General features: G+C 42.5%; 1 protein-coding gene across 2 annotated transcripts in view; it reads left to right on the top strand.

The window, feature by feature from the left end:
- The first annotated feature begins 2,551 nt into the window (after positions 1-2,551).
- Positions 2,552-27,640, top strand: part of CUNH1orf21 (chromosome unknown C1orf21 homolog) — a 219,889-nt gene continuing 194,800 nt past the window's right edge. Inside the window, exon 1 of one of the 2 annotated variants that reach the window (XM_040636288.1) lies at positions 2,552-2,906. The gene's annotated coding sequence lies outside the window, so the exon portion shown is untranslated. The remainder of the gene's footprint in view (positions 2,907-27,640) is intronic. The other variant, XM_040636289.1, reaches the window with a different exon arrangement.

Here is a 27,640-nt window from a genome sequence, read left to right as displayed (position 1 = left end):
GATTTGGCTCCCCAAACTTGCTTCCAGCCCTATAGAACCTGGATTGTTTCTGGTCAACACTATCGTTTAATTACAGATTCTCTTCATGGACTATTTGTTGACTATCCTGAGAACCTCACTACCATATAAACTGGTACTTCTAAGGAGTAGTGTCTATTGAGAAACAAACACTTACTTAACAATATACAACCTGTTCTCTGCCCTAGGAAGTTGTCTAGGTACTTAATAAATATTTGCTGATGAAATAATGATGAAATAAATGAAGGGAAAATGAATATACTCGAATCACTTATTGAGTGCTTCTCTCTGGATGATAGGATTATGGTGATTTTTCTTTTCTTCATACTTGGCCAAATTTCCAAGATTTCTAAATTTCCTACAATGAACATGTATCCCTTTGAATACTTTAAAACTTGCTTTTAAATTCATAGTACAGATGCCCTTTAATTTACACATGTATGAAGTGCTTGCTCTGTGATCTTCCATTAGTTCTGGGGAGACCAAGTCAAAGGAGACCGACATTGCCTTGCCCTCAACTTGAGTCAACAGTATCAGTCACTATTCTGAGGCCTGAAGGGATAGAATTCAACACAGGTCAACATTTACAGAGTCAGTCTATTCAGGGTGGTCTGTGTGGATGAGGGAAGTGGGGAGGAGGGGGAGAGACAAAAGCTTGTTACTCTTAAGGATCCTTTTACACAGATAAACACACACACATCTTAGTCATCATATATTTCTTTCATTTTAGCATAGGAGGCTTTAGGCATGGCCTAAAAACCCCAAAGAAGGGTTGACTACATTTGCATAAACCCAGCAGATGGATCCCTCCCCCAACTTTAAGAAGGAATGCAAAGATTAAAAAAAAAAGTCTACCAAATTTGGGGTTAAACTATATATCTGAAATAACAGCTCATATTTAGTGAGTTCCTACCATGTGTCATTATGCAAAGTGTTTTACACACATTGGCACCTCATTTTATTTTCCTCTTTCACAACAAGCCTATGAGGTAGGAGGCATTATCAGCAATCCCATTTTACAGCTGAGGAAAGGGAGGCTAACAGAAATGAAACGGGTTGCCTAGGGTGATGGAGACGGTGGCTGGCAGTGCCTGATTGGAATCCTAATTTGCCTCTTCTCCCTTCTTAGCCATTCCTCTTTAGACTACAGAGAGTTCTGGTTCCTAGGAGAAAAACGAACTAGAATATGGGTAATTTAAAAAACAGAACACAAGTTGATTTTCAAAAACAACATGATACCAGCCTTTTAAATTGAGAAAGAAAAAACACTGGAAAACCATTTTTTCAAAAAGCCTGACTTCCCAGACATGATGGGTGGTTATTAACTCATTTCATTACACTAAATTATGAATTTGCTTTTCAGTTAAGTGTCTCATCACTGTCACGGCTCTGACGTGTCCTTTTCCATTTTCCAACTTCATCTTGGTGGAAAGTGACACATGGTTCGGTTTGTGTGTAATCCACGAGACCTGGGGGTTATCTTTTGCCCCTATTGTTTTCTTGGGTGTCGCTCACTCTGGAGGCCTGGCATTCCTCACGTGTCTGGGGCAATGATGCAGCAGCGAAGCGCGGGGACGCCGCACAAAAGACGTCCAACCGCTATCAATGTGGAAAGATCAATTCCGTGCTCGCACGGAACATCCAAAATGACCAAGAGGAGGGAAAAAAAATACCTTCTCCCAAAGGGTGGGAAATTGGGTGACCTCTTGTGAGTGCCCACTGAAAACTGCACGGCGATCTTTCTGGACCCTCAACCGTCCCAGACGCGCCCAGCCCACGCGGCCTCCGCCCTGTTAGTCCCTAGGGGCTGGGCAGGGCGGGTAGGAGGAGCAGGGCGCGAAGTCTCGAGCCGGGGCCGGAGGCGCACCGCGCTCTCCCCCCCCCACCCCCCGCAGGGCCGCTTCCGCGGGGTCGCCTGGGCTTCATTCATCTGGAAGGCGTCGCGGCTCCAGAGCAGGGTGGAGGAGGTTCCGTGGCCGCGCGGGAGCCGCAGCGTTGCGGCTTTCCAGCCAGGGAGGGAGGGGCCGCGCGGCGCGCCGAGGGTGCCCAACCTTCCCTCGGTCCGCTCCCAGCAGGCGCAGCCCCTCGGCAGGGCCCAGGGGCTGGCCGGGTCTTTCCAGAGCTGGGCCCTCCGGCCTCGGTGCTGCCCCGCTACACCCGCGCCTCTTCCCCGGTGACGGGGCCCGCACGCAGCTTTCCCGCCGGGCTCTCCCCTCCCGCCTGCCCGCGGGCTAAAGGCACGCGTCCGCACGCGCGCGCACACACAAACACACACACACGCGCGCGCACATATGTGCCCGTGGGCGCCCTCCTTCGCTCCCTGCAGCCCCGCTAGCCCGCTCGCCGGGGGAGGTCTTCCCGGGGCTCTGCGGCCGGGCGGCCTCCGCAGGCCACTCCCCGGGGGAGGGGAGCGGGCCGCGCGCCGAGCCGGGAGCCGGGAGGGGCCGGCGGCGGGGGCGTGGCTGGCTACCCCCGCCCCTCGAGTGAGTGACTGGGCGAAGAGGGCCCCTCCCTCCCTCCGCCCCTCCCCGGCGGTCCCCTCCCTCGCTCGCTCCCAGCCCGCTCCCGCTCGCTCCCTGCCCACTCCCGGGGGGACGTTCCGCGCCGCGGCCCCGCGGCCGCCGCTTCTTTCACACTTTAGTTGGAAGCCGCGCGCCGCGCTCAGTTACTGGAGAGCTGGCCGCGCACCGTCGCCTCCCGCACGCACGCACGCGGGCCGGGCTCCGGGGTTCTCGGCGTCTACTCCGAGCGGCGGGGAGGAGGGGGACACCCGGACTCACTGTGGGGAGGCGAAGGAAGAGGAGAGGAGGGAGGAAGAGAAAAGGCGAGGAGGAAAGGGGCGGGGGGCGGGAGGCTTGCCACCTTCAGCCCCCCCGCGAGCGCCCAAGGTAAGCGTGGCCCCGCCGGCCTCGGGCGGGGGGAGCGGGCGGCGCGGCCCTCGGCTCGGCTCCCCGGCGAGCGCGGGTGGGCTGGGAGGGAGGCCTGCGGGGAGTCTGCCGCGCGGAAGGGATGGGAGCCGTGGTGGTGGCGCTGCCGGCGCGCGGCCCGGCCCGGGGCTGCTGCCGCTAGTGCGGGGACGGAAGCTGGGGTGGGGGCGTCTGCTCGCCGGGGCGGAGGGGCTGGGATGCGGTTGGGGCTGCTGACGACTTTCGTCACATTGAGGCCTGGGTGGCTGGTGTGAGACACCCCTCCCTCCCCCCCCCCCCGCCGCCCTCCGCCTGCCTGCTCCTCTCGAGCTGTGCATGTAGCCACCGTAGTTTGCAAGCCAGATCTGGAAAGAAAAAACAAAATTCAGAATCCTGTGTTAAGTCTTTGAGTCCTTTCTCCCGCTCCGACTGATTGATGTGTTTGGGTGGGTGCTGGGATCCCCGGGATTTCTGAAGTTTTGACCTTTTGGGGGTGGCTTGTCTCGGTGCATCGGTTTGCTCACCTCGGTGTGTTTATTATTCATGCCCGTGCGAGGGAGCAGCAGAGGGTGCTTGGGTATCGTACACGGAAAAGATTGCACTCCCCTCTGCAGGCAGTTCGCGAAGTGCGGCCGCTACGGCTGCCTTTGCTCTGCTGCTGATGTCCTTCCCCGATCATCCATCCTGCCTCCTCCCTCTACGGAGGAATGTTCCCCCCCCCCCTTACTGTTTGTGTGAGAGAAGTCCCTGGGCTTAAGGGCTCTCATCTCCCATTCATTCCTCTTCTAAAGCTCTGAATTGGCTCGGCACGTTGGTCAAATTTGAGGTGGCTTTCTTTGCTCCAGGAGTTACATGGTCAAAGATAAAAATACATACACAGAAACACGCATTAATCCTGAGTGATGACAAACGCAGTTGGGGATAGAAGTGATTTGTTTCAGTAGGAAACCTTCCTCTGTATGAGGTATCTTCCATCGCATGTGGGTTAGGAAATTTGTTTTAAAATAGATAGTGCTTTATGTTGTGTGTGGCTGGAAGACAGCCATAAGTTCAGCTATTGGAGCAACTCTGAAAGTGATACACCTTGATCATCCAGAACCTTGGATGAAGACGCACACGTACTCTGACTCAGACGTTGGGAGGGGGGCTGACACACCATAGATTCCATGAAACACTTTTTTTTTTTTTTAAGGGAACAGTATGGACTGTTTGGGGAAGTGGCATGTTCATTACACAGAGAGATGTTATGAAAACCTCCCTACTCAAGGGGGTGGACTCACCTTTCACCTAATAATAACCTTTTAGTTTGGTAGAGTTGGAATGTACCAGGGTAGAAGAAAATCATGGGTACTGTGGGTCTGGGCTATTTAGCTCTCCTGGGGGGGAGTGGTGAGGAAGGTGATGTTTTTGAAGGGTTTTTCAGTCCAAGATGCTCAATTTGGGGGGTTTTCTCCCCTTTTTCATACTTTTGGAGCTGGATTGTAGGGCCAATAGAACATGTTCTGTGTTGACTCTCTGGAAATACAGTGGAACAGACATGAAAATTAATTTAGACTTGATGAGCTATTTTTGTTTTGCCCCTTGTGAAGCGGGAAGTTGGGGTGATAAGACATCTGAGTGTATTTATCTGCGTTAAACCAATGCTGGGACAAGCACTTCTTCCCTGATCACAAAATGTGACATTGAAATGTCACCTCTCCTCACATTTCCTGCTGGGCAAACGGGGTTCAGAGAACAGTTCTGGAGGGCACTGGGCTAAGCAGCAAAGACAAGCAAACTTAGCTCTTGGTGAGCTGATACCTGAGGAGGAGTGGGTGCTTCTGTGGTCAAGCTTACCTCCCTGGGAGCATATGTCCCAAGAAAAAGGGCCTTGGTTGGTGTGGAGGTCTTTTATCCAATGTTGAAAGTTCATCCTGGAAGAACCCTGAGGTTCTAGCTTCCCTCTGCAGCACTGACTCATTTTCACTCTTTTGAGAGAACTGATCATTTTGTTTTCTTGGCTAGTAATTTATCCGTCACCCCATTCTCCCTATCTCGTTTTATCATCTCACATGGATTTCTGGGAATTAATAGGCCACTGCTTGAAGTGGTTTGAGCTTCTTGAAGAATCACAGGGTGCAAATCAAGAGCTTGTTCGTTAATTGGTACTACTTGCTGTGACTGATTAAAAATCCTACCAAGGAGGAAGGTGGTTTGCCCGATTATGAGTCTCATTTCCAGGCAGATGGTGCCTCAGCACTGTGCCGGATTTTCCACCAGGCAAGCCTTGACTGTTGCATTTCTAGCGGCTTGCTCCAGGCTCTTCATGGCCAGCCCCCTTTCTATTGGATATTTTGTCTCTGAGAGTGAAACACCCCAGGCTGAGAGAGGGAGTGGCATGGCACCTCCCAAGAGGTCAGGAGAGGCAGGAGAGGGCGGGGACTTAATCACGACGTGGTGTGTGTGTGTGGGGGGGGGGTCTTAAGTGTGATAAATATCCCCAGCTTCACTTGAACTTACCAGTACAACTTGGTGCTGAGACACACACAAGTGCATTTTGGGCCATTTCATGGTCCTTCTTTGGAATTTCAGAAGTCCCATAGCAAGAGAGAAGTAAATGTGATTAATTAAGTTCTTGTTAAAACACGAAAAGCAGATTTCAGTAGACTAGTATAACATACTGCCTAGAACACTGAGAAGACAAGGGTAGGGCCTGTCTGCAGGGGGAATTACAACACTGAAACTGTATTTTAGAAATTGGTGACAGTTGTGACTTTAAGAGCTCATAATTCAAGGGCTTATCTAAAGTGGCATGCAAATTATATATATACATATTTTTAAAGTAGGCAATTATTTAGCTTGACTATCTCAGTTCTGAAGTTTAATTTTACAAGTTACAGTTGCAACAAGAAACAACTTGACATGCTGTGGTTATGCAATCATGACAAGAGTGGTTGGATGTAAGCTGGGCTAGGATGCACAGAGAAGTGAGCACCCGACAGTGTCCTCCGTCAGCAGGTATTAAGAAGTTCCTTGACTTTTTTTTTTTTTTTTTTTTAATGAAATGTGTTCCTGGAAAATGAATTTCCTGGGTTGTAGGCCAGGCACAGAATGTAAAGACTGCCTCCTGTCTCCACTTGTGAATGGAGAGGTAGCACCCCCCCCCCCATATCTGCAATGGAAACCGAGAAGATGAATTGGCCAGGCGACCAGAAGGCAGGCGGTTTGGTCATCTTGCAAGCCCCACAGTAGCTGGCACTCTACCTTGTACTTGTAAGTTCCTCAGTGAGTGATTGAATTGAATTGAATTAACGTAATCAGTTAAGGTCTGTCATGTGTCAAAAAACTCCTTGGAAATACATTAGCTACAGACTTCCATTTCAATAAATCAGTATGATAGCTTATTAAGAGCTCCGGATTCTGCCTCGGATAGGATTTTTAATTGTTGAAGAGTATTTGACAGGCAAGTAAACATACCAAGCGTAATGTCCCCTCAAATACTGGAATTTCTACTTGGGGGGATCTTGATGGGATTATTGACAAGTATTTCTTCACTCATGACTGTGACTTGTGACTATGGTCTTTGTCTTTTTAGTCCAAGGGGTTCGGTGAATAACAATGCCTCCTATCGATAGGGGTCTTTATGGTTTCCAGAGAACTCTCGTGTACCTTGTCTTACTGAACTTTGTGCTGCAGCCCTAGCACTCCGGGTGTCCCATGCTGGAATCCCAGAATGTGCCTGGATCTAGGAGTGGGAGAGAGCGTCTGAAGAGGCACAGGGGGCCCCAACTCTTGGTTTACCAGGTTTTTCCAAGGGAGGCAGTAATCAATAGTCACCGCTCCTCCCTCTAAAATAACTTCACACGAGGAAAGTGGAGACCTGACTCATGCAGGGAGCTCACTGGGCTCCCGGTGGCCTTTTACCTTACTCCTTTGCCCAGTGTCTCTTTCACCTTCTAGTCCTTTCTGGGGCTTTAACGTGGCTTTCTGTCCCATAGATTTCCATCCGTAGACCGGCTTCTTATCCTTCCCCCTTCCTTTTGCCTGCAGGACTTGGGTATTTTATGTTTGAATCATCCTGTCCAGTATTTTAACCTTATCTCCAGGCCCACTTTCTCCTTGACTCCGCCCACCTCCCTGTTCAAGTATAGCCTTCTGGCTTCCGGGGAGCTTCTTCTTTCTGCCCTCAGGGCCCTTCTGCCTCGTCCTACCTCGCGCCACACCTCCCTTTTTACTCCCACCCACTTCTCTCCCTCAACCCTTAGATCTTCCAGCACCTTCCTGCCCGTGCCTGTCTCACAGGCTCTGCCACTTGCAGCTGCATTTATAGCATTCATGAGTTCAAGTCCACGTGCTTCGTGCCTTGGAGAACAATGGCATTAGAGAGCCCGTGAGTTTAGGGATCTTTCTGCCTTTGTTTTCACTTTTGACTTCACTCTATTTTGGATTTTTCAAGGTTCTTAAGCCACATCGTAATAATAGCTGAAGTACTTTGCTTCTTCATTTAGCTGTTACATCCTGTGTTGGATAGTAAAGGAACATCTCAATGATTATTGTTATTTTTAAAGATTTGGACAATAAATCTTGAAAAGCATTGCAGAGATTTTCATAATGGCACCGTTGAAAGGCTTTGCTGTATACCAAAATCTACTAATGAAAGAACTAGAAGGGCTTATTTAATGTCATCTTCATTACCTTATTTTTTTTCTCTTTTGGTTAAATAAATATTACCGTAAGTTGAACCCATTTTTTTTTCTCATTTGTTATGGTTTTACTGCTCTCCATGAAAATTTTCTAAGCCCACAGGACACATTTATGCCAAGTAAGAATTGTTTAGCTAATGTCATTAGCTTGTTAGCAAATAGGACCTAATATTGTTGGTTTTCCCTGTAAGTGTAGCCTAGGTCCTCCCCATCAGTAGAGAGTCAGTGGGAGAAAAAGTATTAATGGGGGCAACTCCTAGAAAAACATATCCTATTGACTCATTACATACATACTTGGGTTGGTCTTTTTATAAAATCGTACTTCACAAGCAGATCCAACACTAGTTATGCAATATCCTGAGTGCTCACGGGCTTTTGGAAGAAGGTGCTTTAAAGCAGAGAAGAGAAAATGGTTTTTAAGGAAGAGTTCCCTCTCTTTGATGGGTCTAAGTTTTATTTGAGTGCAGTGGATACCACAGTAGGTCTAGTTCATTGGTAAACCATGTGTCAGGACATATTCCATCTCACTTGGTGACAGGGTTTTCTCCACCTGAGTTGGGTAGGGAAAAGGTAATGAGAAGTTTAGTCTTTACTGGAGTGTGGGGATCTTTTTTATACCAGTCATCACAGATACTAGTATGTATCAGAGCCACTCCTGCAAGCCTCTCCCTGAACCCCTGGTTGACGAGGAGGTCTGTATATGGTTGTTGACAATACAGCAGAACCCCTCTATTGACAGTACGATTTCTATCACGAGAAGATTGAAAGGCCAGGTGTAGAGTAAGGAGATGCTGCGGGCTGCCAGGTTTGCAGAGAACTTTTCAAAGACACAGATACCTAATACATGCCAAGGGGTGACTTCAGCAGTTCTATTGGAAAGTTCTGCCAGAAGCAATTTCCCAAAAATAATTTTGTAACAGTTCTTGCAGTTAAAAGGTTATACAGGAAGAAGCAACATATATCTCATTATATGTCTCAGAAAGGTACGATTACTATTTTGATGAAGGAGATGAGAATCCAAGAGCCTCTTTGAGTCCTTTAATATGTGCTGAGAATTCAGATGTTCGGGTTTCTGTGCCAGGAATCCATGGCAGTCTAGACACAGCCACCAAAACAAACCTTGTGCTTATCCTTGGTGGCCTCCCTAGCACCCACCCCTACCCTGCCTTGGGATCTCAGGTCTCAGTTCACATCCCGTGTCCGACCCTTTTCTGACCCTAAGAGTGGCTCCTGCCTTGCCATCCATGAATGCCTGGAACACTTACTTGATGTTTGTTTCTTTCTGTATTAGTTTTGATTTTCAGTTATGTACTTTTTGCCACGCCACCAAATGATAAGATGATAAGATGCCCCCTGGGGATGTATTATGCTGAGTAAGTGGCTGTTGGTTGGTTGACAGCTGGTCAGTGGTCTGAGGCTTAGAGTTTTTCTCTGTGAAGACCTTGCCCCCATTGAAAACTCTCTTTAACCAAATGAGGAGGGAGAGTGTGGGATGAGAAAAGATAATGGGAATTTTTAAATTCCTTTGTTGGCCAAGATTAAGGCATCTAATCTTTCTTACTCAGATGATTTATTAAACAAACATTTACTTTTGTTGATGACACTTTGTGTCATCTCCATGCCTGGCACCGGAGAGATGCTGGAGATACAGATAAAAAGGCCTGGCCCTCCCTGCCTTTGTGGACTTCTTAGACAAGCAAGCGAATTGACATGCAAACACATGGTATGTGGTGAATAGAGGCCGCTTTGGGAGTTGAGGGAAGAAAGTAGCCGGTTCTCTCTAGAGGCAGGCTGACTATGCAGCCTGGTTTCCCTGGGACAGCCCTGACCTATGCCTGGTGTTCAACATAGGTCTTAATACACCCCCTTGGCCCTCAAAAGTCTCCCAGTTTGGGCAAAAAATTATGTGATTCCCCAAAATAAGGAAGTCCTAGAAGGCTTCACAGAGGAGGAAGTGTTTGGGATGACACTCAAAAGCTACACAAGAGTCCTCTGGGGTATTGTTTACATTTCTAAAAATATTGGGGGGCAGCTAACATAGGCGTTCTAAGTTTATTTTTCTCACGGTACTGTGGATTCATAGACTAGTTCACGGACTGGCATTTGGGGATAAAGGAGTTCATGGACAAAGGGAAGATGAAGTAGGGCCTTTCAGGCGGAAGACGCACATGGTGTGCAGACAGGTGGATGTGGGTCCTGATGGTTGGAGTTCACACACGTGACGGAACACAGTGGGGGATGAGGCCGCGGAACCACACAAGGCTTCATGGTAAACAGTTTGGACTTACTGCCCAAAATACAAGCAGTGAGAGGCATTGAAAGATTGTAAACAGGGGAGAGACGTCATTTGCATGATAGATAGTTCCTTCCAAGTGTGGGTAAGAGACCGGAGGGGAACAGAGACTGGAGTCAGAGCAAGGGAACTCTGGTCCTAACCGGGTGAGAGTTGACGGGAACTGAATTAATGCCTGAAAATGGAGAAGATGGACAGACAGGAAAGGTATTTAGGAAGCAAGATGGGTGGGACGTGGTGACAAATGGAGACTGGAGAGCAAAGAAAGGGGTAAAGGATAATTGCAAAATTTTTGGATGGATTGTTCTATCTTTCGCTCAGATGAGGAATGCATTGGGAGGAAAGATCACTAACTCAGTTTGGAGTATGTTGAGTTCTTAGGTGCTTATATTCTTTTAGGTGGAGATATACTGAAATTCTGGTCTAGATTTCAGGAGATATTTGGACAGACTTACGGGTTTGATCTCAGTGAGCATTTCTGAGGGAATTATTCCCAACCTCCAGGTGAGGTTAGATCCCTCCTTCTGTCTTCCGGCTGCACGTACATCTTGTCTGCACGTACTTACTGCTATTATAGTTGCAGATTGATTTTTGTGGTTCTTCAGATACTGATTACCCACCTCTGCCCCCCAGCTGTAAGGTCCATGAAGGTAAGACTATATCTGTTTTTAATTCCCTTGTATCCCCATGACAGCTATCACACAATTGGGGCCTAGCGTATATTTGGTGAGTGAATGAATGAATGAATGAATGCATGAATGAATGAAAGAGAATTTTTGTAAATTTGGTGGTTGAAGCTGTGTGGTTTGGCGTGAGAGTGCCGAGGGAGAGTAAGTACAAGAAAACTGAACAGTGAGTTCCCGGCGACACCGATATTTAGGGCTGTGACTGGAAAAGGACCGTGAAAGAGAATGAATAGTACAGGCCCTTACAGAGGCAGGAGAACCAGGCGTGCCTGGTGTCAGGGAGCAGGGAGGGTGGGTCATGAATCAGCATGTGGTCAGCATGGTCCAACGAAGAAGTAAAATAATATTGAGGGTTTCTCAGAATTTGTAATTCTGTCATTAAACAGAAGTGGAAGTATTTACCTTACAGAGATCTCAAGATACAGGGTACTTAGCACCGTAATATTATGTTAGCTTGTGCTGCATGCAACGTCTGATGTTCTCTCACTGTTAGTCTTATATGTGGGATTCTGAGGTTTGCTTTATATAATTTACAACAGCATCTGATGTAGTAAAAATTTGAGGCCGTATTTTGGGAGGATGGTGAAATAGCACGGTGTTTAATCCTTGTGAATTTGTGAATGTGAATATTGATTTCAGGGGATGGAAATACTTGAGTGCATACATGCCACCAAACGAGGAACCATTAACAGTAAAGACGCACAAAGCTATGACACTGTAACAAAGGATGGCTCATTGTCTGATTCTAGAAGCCATGAGTAGCAATGTCATCAAAGCTTTGTCTTGTGAAAAAGAGACTCTTACTGTAGAGTATTTTTACTTGTTTACAGTCTCCACTGAGAGACTCAGGGTAGAGGTGGGGGAGGCAACATAAGGTACTGGAATGAAGGAGGGCTTTGAATTCAACACATTCTATCTCAGTTCTACCACCTTTTGACTCTAGCGTCATGATCTTTAATAACAATGGTGATAATCGATAATAATAACAAAAGCTAACATGTGTTGAGTAGCTTACTCTGTGCCTGGGTACTGTGCTATAAGTACATTTCATGTATTATCTTCTTTAATGCTTGCAATAGCCTTATGAGGACTTTCCTACCATTTCCTCTTTATGGTAAGGAAGAACTGGGGCTCGGGGTCTTTAGGACCTTGACCAAGGTTTTGTAGCGGTCAAGTGGTGATGCCAAGACTGGAACCCAAGCTCTGTGACGATAAAGTCAGGCCTTTAATTACCAACTCCTGGCCAATTCTCTTTGCTCCATACCCCTCTCCCCTTCCTGCCACACATACCCATTCCCTTCCGCTCACCTACTGGTTCTTTCTGAAGCAAATCACCCATACTGTGTCATCTTGTCTGTGCATACTAGGTTATGTTTCTAAATGATAGGACTTTTTTTCTTTCAGTATAACCACAATATCATTATCATGCCTAAAAAACGTTAACAATAATTCTTTAATATCAGATATCCAATCAGAAAGCAAATTTTCCTTATTGGTCCATAATTATTTTTAATGATTAATTTGTTACATTCAGGATTCAAACAGTTTTCACACCTGAAAGCTGAATCTGTCCTTATTTATAGACTTCCTTTTTCTATTTTTCCCTCTTCTGCTTCTTTCCTGGCAGCTTATTTGTTGAAGAAACGGATTTTTCTGTAGGATTCTCTTGCATTCTGTAGTTTACTGATTGCATCTTCTTTCTCGGTGTTCTTCAAATTTTTGTTTGTCGTGTTTCCTGTAAGCTGGTAGTTTGCTCTAGACTGGAAGCTTCGTCAGATAGTTTGGCGAGAGTCCATCATACAAAGTATATGTCCTTCTATGACAACATTTTAGGAGGCACGTGTGCCTTCTTGTTTCTTCTTTCATGAGGTTAAGACTGATCAGTGGGTTTAGGGGTTGTCAGCTTGATCTCTCCATTATGAAGTTTCCCCAGGCCCTTCAAAAACCAGTGATGGTCATTCCTCAGATACAGTGTTTTAGGAAGGGTTGTAAAATGATGATATTCTGCCATTCATTCTTCATTTGTTAGTTGGAGTTTTTCTATCAAGAAGAAATGAACCACATCAGTTATTTGGTTACCTCAGAGTATCGCTTATATGAAAAAGTAATGCCTGTTTTTATTCCCTCATCTTAAATAATATTCAGAATAATGTGTTGATTTTCTAGCATCTTCCAAAGAAGACTAAAGAGGTTGGTTTTTTTTTTTTCTTTTTCTTTCTTTCTTTTCTTTTTTTTTTAGTATTCCGAACTCACGGATTTTAACACAGGTTATATGTGTTTCAATCCCTTGCAGTTATTTCTTTCAAAGCTCTAATTATCTTTGGCATGTGGAAGACTCTTTAAATTGGCTTCTGAATCTTTTTGACATGACTGTTGTGGTCTTTGATGATATTTTTACTCTCTGGTATAACAAGATATTTCAGACTTACCTAGTAGTTTTTCTACTGCAGATCATTTTTAGTGGTAAATGGTATTTAGAGACCATAGTCCAGGTGTTAGGAGTTCTCATTGTCTCTGGGCTGGTCGTTGTTCAATGGACAGAGTTAGGAAAATACACATATGTATGTGTATAGGTATGTGTTTGTGTATATGTGTGTATGTGTGACCTATGTGACATATGCCCTGTTTCTATTTAATGTATGCAAACATCTTCATTTCCTTCTTCTTAGAGAAAAAGGTAGCATATTATAGTCCTGTACCTTGTTTTTTACATTTAATACTACATTTCAGGGATCACTCTGGAGCCATATATAAAGTTTTTCATTGTATTTTACAACTGCAGAGACTCCAGTGTGTAAATAGACCACACTTTATTCATTTGTATATTTGGTTGTTCCCAGGCTTTTGCTCTTACATTGTAGTGGGAATGATTGTTTTTGTTGGTGGAGGTTTATTTGCAAATCAGACATAAAGCCTGGACTAAAACAGTATTTTTCCTTAACTGAATAGACAGGTGAATGGGCAGTGCTGGCAGTTTTCCCCACAGTTTATCATTTGTCTTTTCTGATTGTTTTTTTTTTTAATTTAAATTTTTCTTATTTTTTAAAGTTTTTATTTAAGTAATCTACACCCAAAATGGCACTTGAACTCATGACCCTGAGATTAAGAGTCATATGCTCTTGTGACTGAGCCAACCAGGTGCCCCAAATTATGTTTTTTTTAATGTAAACTTTTTTCTTTGATGTAGTCAGTTTTATCAGTCTTTCTCTTATTGCCTCTTGGTTTTGAATCATGATGCAGAAAAAAAAATTCCTTCTAGATTGTACAGTAGCACCATCCAGTAGAAACCACATATGTAAATTTCTAGTAGCCACATTAAAAAGAGTAAAATGAAACAGGTGAAATGAATGTAATAATAAATTTTATTTACTCTATCAAAATATTATCATTTCAATAACTAATCAGTATTTTTATTAATGAGATATTTTACATTCTTTTTCCATGCTAAATTTTCAAGAACAGATGTGTGTTTTAATTTCAATTAGGTCACTAACTTTTCATAATAAATACTTGATCTGTATTTATACTTCATAAAACTTGATGTTGAAAAAGTAAATTCACATAACCAGGTTGTTCTGAGTGTATATGAAAGCTTTCCAATAACTGAGTTAAGTATTTTAAAATTTGAATGTAAGTTAATTAAAATAAATTAAAACTGCCGATTTAGTTCCTCAGGCACACTTAGCTGCCTTTCACGTGCTTAGTAGCCACATGTGGATAATGACTACCCTTTTGGACAGTTATGGAGAGTCACCCATATTTTCCTTCAGTGCTTGTGTGGTTTTATCATTAACATTTAAGTCTGTGACCCATTTGGAATTTATTTTGTCATATGGGGAAATGGATCCAATTTTCTCTTTTTCCACATGGCTACCTAGATGTCACAAACCACTTAAAAGTCTCATCTCGCAAAGGCAATCAGACAACAAAAAGGGATAAAAGGTATCCAAATCGGCAAAGAAGAAGTCAAAATGTCTCTCTTCGCAGATGACATGATACTCAATATGGAAAAGCCAAAAGAATCCACTCCCAAACTATTAGGAGTTATAGAGCAATTCAGTAATGTGGCGGAATACAAAATCAATGCTCAGAAATCAGTTGCATTTCTATACACGAATAATGAGAGTGAAGAAAGAGAAATTAGGGAATCCATCCCATTTACAATAGCACCAAAAACCATCCGTTACCTTGGAATTAACTTAACCAGAGACGTAAAGAGTCTATATTCTAGAAACTATAAATCACTCTTGAAAGACATTGAAGAAGACACAAAAAGATGGAAAAATATTCCATGCTCATGGATCGGAAGAATTAACATAGTTAAAATGTCCATGCTACCCAGAGCAATCTACACTTTCAATGTTATCCCGATCAAAATACCAAGGGCATTTTTCAAAGAACTGGAACAAATAGTCCTTAAATTTGTATGGAACCAGAAAAGGCCCCGAATCGCCAAGGAACTGTTGAAAAGGAAAAACAAAGCTTGGGGCATCACAGTGCCGGATTTCGAGCTGTACTACAAAGCTGTGATCACAAAGACAGCATTGTACTGGCACAAAAACAGACACATAGACCAATGGAACAGAATAGAGAACCCAGAAATGGACCCTCGGCTCTTTGGGCAACTAATCTTTGATAAAGCAGGAAAAAAACATCTGGTGGAAAAAAGACAGTCTCTTCAATAAATGGTGCTGGGAAAATTGGACAGCTACATGCAAAAGAATGAAACTTGATCACTCTCTCACACCATACACAAAGATAAACTCCAAATGGATGAAAGACCTTGATGTGAGACAGGAATCCATCAAAATCCTAGAGGAGGACATAGGCTGCAACCTCTACGACATCAGCCAAAGCAAACTTTTTCATGACACATCTCCAAAGGCAAGAGAAACAAAAGATAAAATGAACTTGTGGGACTTCATCAAGATAAAAAGCTTCTGTACAGCCAAGGAAACAGTCAAAAAAACAAAACAAAACAAAACAAAAAAAACTAAGAGGCAGCCCACGGAATGGGAGAATATATTTGCAAATGGTACTACAGATAAAAGACTGGTATCCAAGATCTACAAAGAACTTCTCAAACTCAATATGCGAGAAACAAATAAACAAATCATAAAATGGGCAGAAGATATGAACAGATACTTTTCCAATGATGACATACAAATGGCTAACAGACACATGAAAAAATGTTCAACATCATTAGCCATCAGGGAAATTCAAATCAAAACCACACTAAGATACCACCTTACGCCAGTTAAAATGGCAAAAATTGACAAGGCAAGAAACAACAATTGCTGGAGAGGATGTGGAGAAAGGGGATCCCTCCTACATTGTTGGTGGGAATGCAAGTTGGTACAGCCACTCTGGAAAACAGTGTGGAGGTCCCTTAAAAAGTTAAAAACTGAGCTACCCTATGACCCAGCCATTGCACTACTGGGTATTTACCCCAAAGATACAGACGTAGTGAAGAAAAGGGCCATATGCACCCCAGTGTTCATAACAGCATTGTCCACAATAGCTAAATCGTGGAAGGAACCGAGATGCCCTTCAACAGATGACTGGATTAAGAAGTTGTGGTCCATATATACAATGGAATATTACTCAGCTATCAGAAAGAACGAGTTCTCAACATTTGCTGCAACATGGACGGCACTGGAGGAGATAATGCTATGTGAAATAAGTCAAGCAGAGAAAGACAATTATGTGATTTCTCTCATCTATGGAACATAAGAACTAGGAAGATTGGTAGGGGAAGAAAGGGATAAAGAAAGGGGGGGTAATCAGAAGGGGGAATGAAGCATGAGAGGTTATGGACTCTGAGAAACAAACTGAGGGCTTCAGAGGGGAGGGGGGGTGGGGGAATGGGATAGGCCGGTGATGGGTATTAAGGAGGGCACGTATTGCATGGTGCACTGGGTGTTATACACAACTAATGAATCATCGAACTATACATCAGAAACCAGGGATGTACTGTATGGTGACTAACATAATATAATTAAAAAACATTAAAAAAAATAAAAGTCTCATCTCTTCCCTGCTGATTTGAGATGTGCCCCTATCGTGTATTCAGTTTCCGTAAGTATTTAATTGGCTGTCTTTCTGCATTTTCTGTCCTCGACTGTTTTAATTATAGAGGTGGTATAATATGTTTTAACATTGAAACCATGAGGAGCTACCATTTCATACCTACCAGGTTGGTAAATGTCTGTCAGCATCAAACACGGGCAAGGATATAGAGCAGAGGGAACATGCATATGGTTCTGGTGACAGTGGAAACTGGTGTAAGGATTTTGGAACGAAGTTTGGAATTCCTTGTAAAACGGTTCCCTGATCCTCTGAGTGTTCGGGGTAGCAGAGCAAATTGCAGGCCTGGAGTGGGAGCAGTTTTGTCTCGTAACGTTATAGCTTGTCATTCTGATGCCATTTTTTAAATTTTATATAAGTGGAGTTGTGAAGAAGATTGGGAAGCACAGCCTCAGAAACTCTTACACATCTGTAGGAATGCTTACAGTGAAATACTGAAATAGGTCTATAGGCCTATTAACAGTATATTGAGAAAAGAAATTGTGATACATTTATAATAAACAGTAGTGAGAATGACCTACAACTGTGCATATCAACAGGGATGGATCTCATAAGCATGATGTTGAGTGGAAAAGCAAGATAGAAGAATAATACAGTGTGATTCCATTTTTGTAAAATTCTAAAAAATGCTAAAGTAAAGCAACACATTGTTTAAGGATTGACTCATATAGGGGAAGATTATGAAGAAAAGCAAGGGAACTATTAACAAAATGCAGGAGAACAGTGATTACTTCTGGGGGTGAAGGATAGGAATGGCTACGCTTGGGACTTCAAAGGTGCTTGTAATGTTCTACAGGTAGGTACATAGAGACGTTCATTTGCTTTTATACATTGAATTGTACATATGTTACATGATTATTTCATAACAAAGGAGAAGGAAAACAACCACTAAAGTCCAGACCCAGGAATAAGCTAGATTACTCAGAACTCAAGTAATTAAATTTATGCTTGAGAAAGACTTCTGTTAGATATGAAACACTTGGCTGTTTTCATTTCTTATTTAGGGACAATGACTTTTTTTTTTTTAAGATACTTTTTTTAGTGTCTGGGTCAGGAAGCAAGAAATATGTTCCTGTGTGGTGAACACACACGAGTGACTGTTACATCACCAGGCGCAACAACGCACAGACTCATGGGTTCTTTGACACTTAAATGATTTTTTTAAACTATGCAAAATATCATCATGGGCAATTCTAAACTTTATTCAGAGAGAGATAATTTTTGAAGGGACAACATCATAAATAGGAAACACTTGTCCCAAATGCCAGATGCAGTATGTACATGACCTTGTTTCCCCTGGGTGGTGGTCCTGTGAGAAGTGCATGTGGAGTTTGTGTTACTGATGACTAAACCGATTCTCAGAGAGGTTAAACCACACAGGAAATTACATGATGTCAGAAAGTCAGTGGGAAATACCTGATGGGGTTTTCATGAAGTGTCTGACCTGAAATCCCATGTTCCCAACTTCTCTTCCAGAGTATCTTTTTAAGAACTTCAGGTGATAATCTGTCCTTTTGCTCAATGGTGGCCCATCCCAGAAAGTTATACCCAGAAAGGGTATTTTTACCCTTAAAATTTCAGAGAGGATATCCTTGAACCTTTTGTGGCAGTTCTTCACTACGTCAACATGAATTTTTTTTTTTTTTAAGATTTTATTTATTTATTTGACAGAGAGAGTCAATGAGAGAGGGAACACAAGCAGGGGGAGTGGGAGAGGGAGAAGCAGGCTTCCCGCTGATCAGGGAGCCCGATGCGGGGCTCAATTCCAGAACGCTGGGCTCATGACCTGAGCCAAAGGCAGACACTTAACGACTGAGCCACCCAGGCGCCCCCAGCGTGAATTTTTAAGATCAGTTCAAGTTTGCGGTCTCCCCCTCTGTGATGTGTGCTTTCAGAGACTTGGTGGCCTTAAAGGATTTGACTGAGTGATGGGATACTTGACAGGGTTGGTTTCTGTTTGTTTTCTGATTTGAAGCCTCTCCTAGTTTTCCATTCTGAAGATTATCCTGCACCCCCCAAACATGTCTGGACTATGCCTGTGCAAAACTTTTATAGCCCATCTTCCCTTCTGGCATTGAGATGATATGTATCTATTTCTCCAACTTGTCAAAATTTTAAAACCTTTTTTTTCCCCCTCGTTCTTCAAGGTTTACCTTATGTATCCCAAATTGTAATGTCAGCAAATGAAATTCATTCCCTGACCTTTTTTTTTTAAGATTTATTTATTTATTTGAGAGAGAGAGAGAGCGCGCGCACAAGGGGAAGGGACAGAGAGAGAGAGAGAATCCCAAGTAGACTCCACACTGAGCGGGGGGCCCCATGTGGGACTTGATCCCATAACCCCGACATCACCACCTGAGCGCTGAAACTGAGAGTTAGGTGCTCAACCAACTGTCCACCCAACGCCACACGCCCCCCCCCACCCCCGTCTTTTATCTAAGTCATTATTTGACGTGGTCTGACCAGACCCAGCACTAATAATTATCATTATGCTTTGAAGTTTGCTTTCAAAATCCCCCCATTGCTACATCCTCTTCTTTCCACTGGTATTTTCATGAGGTGACACAGCCGATGAAGGGGATAAGGTGGGAAGGAGCATTCCAATAAACTTGTGGTTGCCAGGGGACCTGGTTTACTCAGGAATTGTGGCTTCCCAAAGTGGTGCAGACACTATGGCAGAGCTCCTTAGGGCCTCTGTCCAGTAGCACTTTCCTCTAGGTTCGTGAGCCTTTAGCTTTGGAGCCCACCGAAGCTCCTAGGGCTGCTGGGCTTCTTTCTGTGGGGGCTGTTGGCTTGTCTCAAGGGAATGTATGTGGCAAAAAAAACCTTTCTTCTAATCAAAATCAGAAGGTCAGCGTAAAGTGAAGAGGGCGAATCCCCAGCTCATCTTGTGATCCGTGGATGCGTGTGTGCCTTTCAAGCCCTAGGAGGATAGTTTTTATAACACCAAAGCTATCTTTATATCTCTCATCTATTTTCATTATATTTGAGTCTCTACCAAGTTTGCTTTAGGTTCTAATGTCAAGAAAATACTTCCCCTTCATATAATCTCAAATGAGAGTTTCAGGATGCTCTGTGTGAAGATAAAAATCCCTTGCGAGTGTTTTGATTTTTCACTTTTTATTGTAATAGCTAAGACTAACCCACATATCAAAGGAGCCAGATAGAATTAAATAAACTCCCGTGAATAGCAAGAAAGTAACATGAGTATATCCAGAAATGAAATGTGTGTGAGATTCATACTTGTTTTCTATTACTTGTTTAGATCTTATAATTTTGGGGAGTTCTTCTTTGGCATATCCGGTGTTTTTGCCATAAGCATCTTTGCTGCAAGCATTTTCACCAAATAATTAATTGGCCATAAAGTAATTTTGCTGTAAAAGATAAAAATCATACACACAAAAAGGCAGACATTCTTAAAAAGGACATAATGAAACATGAAAAATGAGCAACAAAAGTAAAAAGACTATTGCGAAATACAGTATGTTTGTATACATTCAAAGTGTACAGTATTGATTCATGGCAATGTCGTGCAAATAACTGTTTTTTTGTTTTGTTGGATTGTACTTAAGCCCTGTCTTTACAGTCTTGTTCATAACATTCTACTTTTTTTTTTTTTTTTTTTGCTTGTTGGTTTATCTCATTTGGCATCACACTTTTTCTTTTTTCGCTAAAATTTCTGTCTTCTTTAAAAGACGTATGTTTCCAAATAGTAGAATGTATATTTGTAAATGAGCTTTTGCTGTCTTGTGTGGTGAAAACCTACGCTGTTGTTTGTTCTTGGCATCTTGTCACCGGTCTGTTGATAGAGGTTCCAAGGTTCCATGGGAAATGTGTGTTCAAACCTCTGTGCTGGTGTTTAGATGATTGTGAGGGTTAAAACCTATTTAATATAAAATGGGAGTATTGCATCGATGCAGAAATGAAACCAGACTGTCAACCAGTGATGAAATCAACAGACTGTCAAACCACACTGTCAACCAGTTATTTTTTTTATCTTTTATGCAGAATTGCCTTATGGCCAATTGCTTATGTGGCAAAAATGCTTGCATCAAAGATGCTTGCAGCCAAACTACCTAGAACCCTTCTTTGGATCTTAGATGTTGCCCGTCTCAAAGGTGGGATTAGAGTGAGGGTGAGGGGTTATGTCCTTGGAAGAGAAAAAGAAGCACTGGTATTTATGATTAAATGTTGTGCATTGGAAAATAGCATTTGTACTGGAACGTGTGGCAGGTTATTTGTAAAGTGGCATAGAGGATCAGAATTCCAAGGGAAATGCAGGTTTAAATTCAGTTTGGTTGGCACAGCTTGTCTTCTCCATACAGCCTGCAGATAACCTTGTAATCTACAGAAATGCACTCAGACTGTGTTTTCTTGATCGCTCCTTTAAAGGACCACTGAGGCAGGACATGAGTGTCACTCTGTTATATTGTGCTTTAGTGAGCCAGCTGCATGCACCTGAAAGAGTAAGGGAAGAGAGGAGGTGGATTTTTTTCCCTCCCCACACGATCCCCCACCTCCCTTTCTCTATGAAGTTGAGTCTTTGATGTGGAACTGTGACTATAATATTTTATCTAAAATGAGAGAGAAAAATTAAATAGGTGTCTAAATGGTATTTCCCATAATTGAATGAATATGCAACTGCATTTGGTAACATTTAATATGAAAAACTCAGAAAATCTCTCAGGTGAGATTTTCTTTCTAAGCTAAACAAAACTTTCCCCGCGGGTCCCATCCTGTGCTCGGCTGCCTCCACTTAGCGTAGTGTACGCATCTATTAAACACACGCGTGCACAGTAGTTCAGAAATCCACAAATACAATTTTCCCTCTAAAGTAAGTAAAATACATCAGTGTGGGTTATTTTGATAGCTCTTGTATATCTTGTACCTGCTTACCTTTGAAGCATAATGGATATAAGGAAATGTACCAGGTCCCTAGCAAATCATTTGTGGCTGTTGGGATGCATTATGTTTGCATTATGTTTGACCTGAATGTTTACCTTTTTTTATCAGGTGTAAAGAAGTCTAAAATAAAAAGTTACGTATCCTCATTGCACTGATAGTCATGGTAAGGTCATGAGGAAGTCATGATAAAGGAGACCCAGGGTCTGGTTTTTGCATCGCGTGGGCATATGGATTCCAGTGCAGATGTGCTAATGGGTGTCAGATAGAGAAGGGAGCTGTGACCTTCTACTCTTAGGGGTTAGAAACCATCAGGTGATCTGTCAGGAGTCTGAGTTCTCATTTTCCCTTTTTACTAACCTGGCTCTACCCTGGTTACCTGAGATCAACACAAGAAAGAGCAGCGGTCGGAAAATTAATAACTCAAGGATGATTATACTGAGGTTGGGCAGATAAGAATGAGAAAAGTGTCCTAAATAGAAATTGTAGCAAGTCAGTATTTCCTTGCTGAGTGAGTAGATGACTCAGTGCATTTGGTAATACATTAAAATTGTTCTATCAAAACTGGAAAGCGTGTGTTAACATCGCAGTGGGCAATGGTTTATTTTTGTTGGTTATAGTGTATTTGCAAGTCAAACATAAAGCCTGAACTGAAACATTACTTTTCATTAACTAGACGGACAGCTGAATGAACAGGGGAGGTGAGTAAATTTATTTTGCCGCAGTAGCCCTGGGTATGGAGGGTTTGTGCTTGTTGGCAGACCCAGCCTCCAAAGAGACTTACTTCTGTGTCTCAACAGTGGGACCCATTCTATCAGTGAGAAAACACTGCTCTACTGGATTTTTTATTGCCATGATTTTTTTTTCATTCATCGTTTAGTATTTTAACTCCCAGATCAACAAAGGGTTATTATTTGGGTCATTTGCTAGGGCCTGGAGCTTTGCTAAATTGAGCTGTAAGTTAAAATGTTTATAATCAAGGAGGAATTTTTATCTGTGTTAGGTATTTGTAAGGAATAAAGAATCCCTGGTAAGCACTTAGAAATAGGAATAGTCACTGAGCCGCTAAACAGATAGAATGTGAAGGCCTATCCTCCCTGCAGGCTTTACCATCCTTTGGGGATAGTCTGACCTTTGAAAAAGCTGTTGTAAGCCTGGTCAGGTTTCACCACCTTTTCTCAGGCATCCCAATCTGATGAAGCCTCATGCATAACAAAAATGGCAAATTAGGGTCCTTTTATTTAGTTCTGACAAAGCTCCATCAGAAAATTTTAGAATAAAGTCTGTGCCTTAATCACACAGCTATTCTCACACTGACCTAATGGGTTGGATATCAGCATCCTTTCTGTATTAGGCTACCAAAAGTTATTTCAGCTGAGAAGGTGAAATATGGAGAGCTTCCAACATTTCTGTCTTCTATTCAGCACTTTGGATTTATTTGTTTGTTTTGTTTTTGTTTTTCATTCTTACTTGATTTTCAAAGAAAATTTTCTTCAGCATGTTTTATAGTGTGGAGATGAACTCTGGCCAGCAGTTGGCTAACCTATTGGCTTGTAGTTTCTATTCTGTCCAGGTGAGTTTCAGTGCAGGGGCCAGAAATCTGCTCTGTTTGTGTTCTTCAGTGAGTAGGCTCTTGTGTTGGAATTGATTCTGATCTTCAGGCTTTGTAGAGGGAAATCACCTCACACTATTGGGGAGGAAGGAAATGAAATGAGGTAGTAATGGAATGCAGGTGGGCCGTGGGCTTTAGGTGGTGAATGGGAGGACCTCGGGTGGAGTGTCACATAACCCCCTTCCCAGGTGTCCTACTGCAATACAGGGCTTCCTAATGGATCTTGGCAAAATAAAACAAAAAGGATAAGAAGAAAGTTATCTTTACTAAAGTAACAGAACTCTCTTGGTCATGAATTAATAGTTCTTTACAGACCAATTAATATCTCCTTGTGGGGTGAGGTCTGCTCTTTCTTTATAGCTCACTGTCTACCACCCACATTGCCTGGTTCATGGCAGGCCTCCACAAATCATACAGAATTGAATTAAATGTTATGGTGACTCCAGGGGCTCTGGGTATTCATTGTTTCATTTCCCTTCTCTGGGTTGCTGAGTAATATCTTACTGTTCTAAGCTATAGTCTCAGTTGGCTTTGCTCTTATTTATGCCCTTTCTCAAGTAGCACTGCAGAGTAGCTACCACGGAAAAGAATCAAAACATTTATATAAATTTGTATAATGTCAGGGAAAGACATATAGCAGAATAGGGATAAAGTATGAAAAATTGGCAAACTTACGAGGAGTAAAATGATAGGCTATGGAGAAGAAAGGGTAGGGAGAGTAGGGAATTTATTTTTCCATTATAATAGAAATGAGTCTGTTCTTAAATTTTAAAATAATATCTAATAAATATGCAGCAAGATTCTTATTTTTAAAGGATTTATTTTGGGGCGCCTGGGTGGCTCAGGTTAAGCATCTGCCTTTGGCTCAGGTCATGATCCTGGGGTCCTGGGATCAAGCCCCGTGTTGGGCTCCCTGCTCAGCGGGGAGTCTGCTTCTCCCTCTGCCCCCCTCCCTGCTCGTGCTCTCGATCTCTCTCTCAAATACATAAAATCTTAAAGAAGAATAAAGGATTTATTGTTCTGGCAAGGAAAAGCAAAGAAAAAGAACTACAATAGATACAAAGGTCTGTGATTAGTTTGCTGATCTAGGAAATATGGCTTTGAAAGCAGTGTCCTCATAATTATACCTGTGTCTGGATAGGTAAAGATGTTTCAGGAAGTCAGAATTTGTCTTTGGAGGAAGAGTTGTGCTGAGACCAAGGATGTTTTTTAGGTGTATATCTTGGATTTCATACTTAAATCATAATTTTTGAACATGTTGAATGATTTTGATCAAATATGTAATAGCACAAGAAATATCTTAGATTCAGCCTTTGGTTTGGTGGGCAATGTTGAAACAGTTAGGAAAGCAAGTTCATTTCCAGTGTATTTCTGTATATCGAAATGAATTACAACAAATTTTATGTGGATGAGGGTGGCTAATGGCATATGACAGTATTGAGCAAGACTTGTGGTCAGTTTTCAGATTTTCTTCTAATATATACTGTGGATTAATTTTATATGATGTAATAAAAGTTAATTTGCCAAAATACATTTTTCCCCCTAAGTCTTTGTATCAATTAGAGTTGTTTCTCTCAGGCAATTCTAAAATCTTATGGAGATAATATAAATGAAATATTTCTGATTTAGAGAAAATGCCCTATTGATTCTCTGTATTTTATTGCCAATTTGTTTTGTTTTGTTTTGTTTTTGTTTTAGAGACGGAGAGAGAGGGGTGGGGGAAGGGAGCAGACAGAGAGGGAAAGAGAAAATCTCTAGCAGGCTCCACACCCAGCTTGGGGCTGGATCTTACATGAGATCATGACCTGAGCCGAAATCAAGAGTCAGATGCCTAACCAATTGAGCCACCCCGGCATGCTGCCAATGTTTTTTGGTTTCAGTAAACATGGAGACTTAAACATGAATGCATGTGGCTTACAGGAAAGTTCATGATCAAATGCAAAGATCAATGAGGTCCTATCTAGTTTTTTTGGTTTTGGCATTAAGCAGGCTTGAAAAACCTGCTGGCTTTTCTAGGCTCTAAAAGGGCTTTTCTGCAGATGGACTAGGGAATATTACTTGCTTATTCATGATTGCAAAATAAGAATATTTATATTTTGCAGTAAGGTGTGGCTGCTGGGCAGCTTTCTGTGCTACTTTAAAATTAGGGTGTGGGAAGTTCAATGCTATCTCTTCTTAAAATCAGCGTAGCTAAAAGTTCTTGGTTATATCAATTTCTTTTTAAATGCCTCATCCTGAGTTTATTACGAGAGATTGCCAGGATCTGTGTGTTATTTCTGTCACAAGCTGAAATTTGTCTTCAGTCCACTAAGTTCACCTTGCTGTTGCAGACCTGGATGCGAGATTTTGAAACTTACGTGATGCTTTCCTGGCACTAATCACACACCTGACATTAGGTAGAGACGAGTGAATATGTAGAAACTATTTGATATGGTGGTGTATCATTGAATAAAGTTTCAGAGAGACCTGGGATGTAAAGGCGTAATTTACCATCTACTCTGTCTTCCTTCATTGTCGCCTACGGATGGCTTTTTAATGGGATGAACTGTGTGACAAAGATGACATCATTGGGTGCTTTTTACGTTTCTGTGTTCTTAGTTGAGTTATTTTACTTTCTGAATCCCCATTTTTCAGTAATCCTGCCAGATAGGATTTTCTTAGTTAACAATGAAGCCAGGTTTAAATACCACTCAAAAGCAGACAGCACGACCATCCACTGTTAAATGGAGAGGATGAACCCCTCGGGATTGTCAGAAAGCCAGCAGTGGGTTTTCTCGTGTAAGGAGTGTGTGCTTGAAGATAGAAATTACGGACTCAGGGTAATGTGAACATGTCTGCATGCTTGGGAACATCCTGACAGGTGGTGAATGCTTAGGGGAAGCCTCATGCAGGATAAACAATGCTTCGGTTCTTATTTGTCTGTTTCTTAACGAAACATGTTAATAAAGACGAAGAAAGCAGAACAAAAGTGGCATACGGATCAAACAGATGAAACCAGAAGAGTGTTAAAATCGAGAAAGGCATTCTGTAAGGCTCTGCCTAATTATGTCAAAGGTAGTCTGCAAATCTGGCCCTGAATTTCCCTGCAGCCATATGAGAGGAAGAAACATTATCAATGACAAGATTCAGTTATAGGATAAAAATATATCTTTGCTTTGCACAGTGCAACTGTTGCTGCTACTCACACAGAGAGAAATTCATATGGAGAGAAAGGGACACGGAGTGATGACAGTTCAACTTTTGCTTGGGAAAATACAGATTTCTTCCTGAGCCTTTTCTAGAGATAATTCTGATTGATAACTGCAGGCGAGGAGCATTGTAAGACATTACGTTTATGTATCTAGAGGGATTAACTCTCGAGATACGGTCATCCTAAAACCCTGAGAGCAGGTCAAAGAAATCTAATCTGTGCTATTTTTTTCGATTATCTCTTTGGAGGACCTGTGTTACTGGGGTGTTCCTGCAGGGTCCTCCATGACTAGTTTCTTGAATTCTTCAAAGGAGTGACTGGGGCTTCACGCATGTTTTGATGTGTATGTATGTACGTGTATGATGAAACGCATGTGGGAGAATTTCTTAAAACACTAGTATTTGTCATCAAACTCCAGAGGTAAAGCCCATCCTCAAATCCTGAGAAAATTATGCAGTGTATTTGCAGTTAGTTGTTAAATTTATTTGAACTAAATCTCACAGAATTAATGATTATTAAAGTAGAAGTAAGTAGCTGCTTTGGATCAGGACAGGTCTCCTATATCAACATTGTAATGATGCCAGAGTTGATTTTTTTTCTTTTTAGGCTCATAAAAGTGTTTGAAATCTGTAGAATATTTCTTTCTTATTTTGGTCAGCTACGGACCTTGGCAATAAATTTCTGAAGTCGCTACGGTCAGACCTGAGTTATCTGGGAAGTATGTTTCTGAAAAACACTCAATAACCCAAGGCATTGAGTTTGTAGACATGGCTGACGCTCTCATCAACCCCTTGTTTACAGAGAATGCTGTGCGAATCTTGGCGAGCGATGTAGGGAATGAAGTGAGAGAATGTGTCAGCTTTGCCTTTATTCCTACCGCCTTCCCTGCCATTAAAAAATATGGCCCGTGTGTGCAAGTATGTGTGGCGGAAGCACCTTGAAGTCTCTTTTTCTACCTGGACTTTGCTGAGAAGTCGAAAGGAAAGTGAAAGACAGAGGAGTCTCAAAGTCAGGGAGGAGGGGTGCGGGGAGACCACTCTACCTCACATTTGCATATTTCCCTGAAAAAAACTCCTCTCATGTATACATTATAATTACTTACTCCTTCCTTGCATGTAAATATGTTGATCATTGTGTACCTGCTTGTGTGGTTATTGATAATAACCTAACGCTTATGTAGGCACTGAGAGATTTTTACAATAAATTATGTGACTTGAGAACTGCAGAGTCTACGTATATCTCTTCCTACTCCTACAGCGTTACA

This window comes from Ursus maritimus, unplaced genomic scaffold (genome assembly GCF_017311325.1).
Source record: "Ursus maritimus isolate PB19 unplaced genomic scaffold, ASM1731132v1 scaffold_2, whole genome shotgun sequence".
In the NCBI taxonomy this organism is placed as follows: domain Eukaryota; kingdom Metazoa; phylum Chordata; class Mammalia; order Carnivora; family Ursidae; genus Ursus; species Ursus maritimus.
This window is presented reverse-complemented; position numbering and strand designations above follow the sequence as displayed.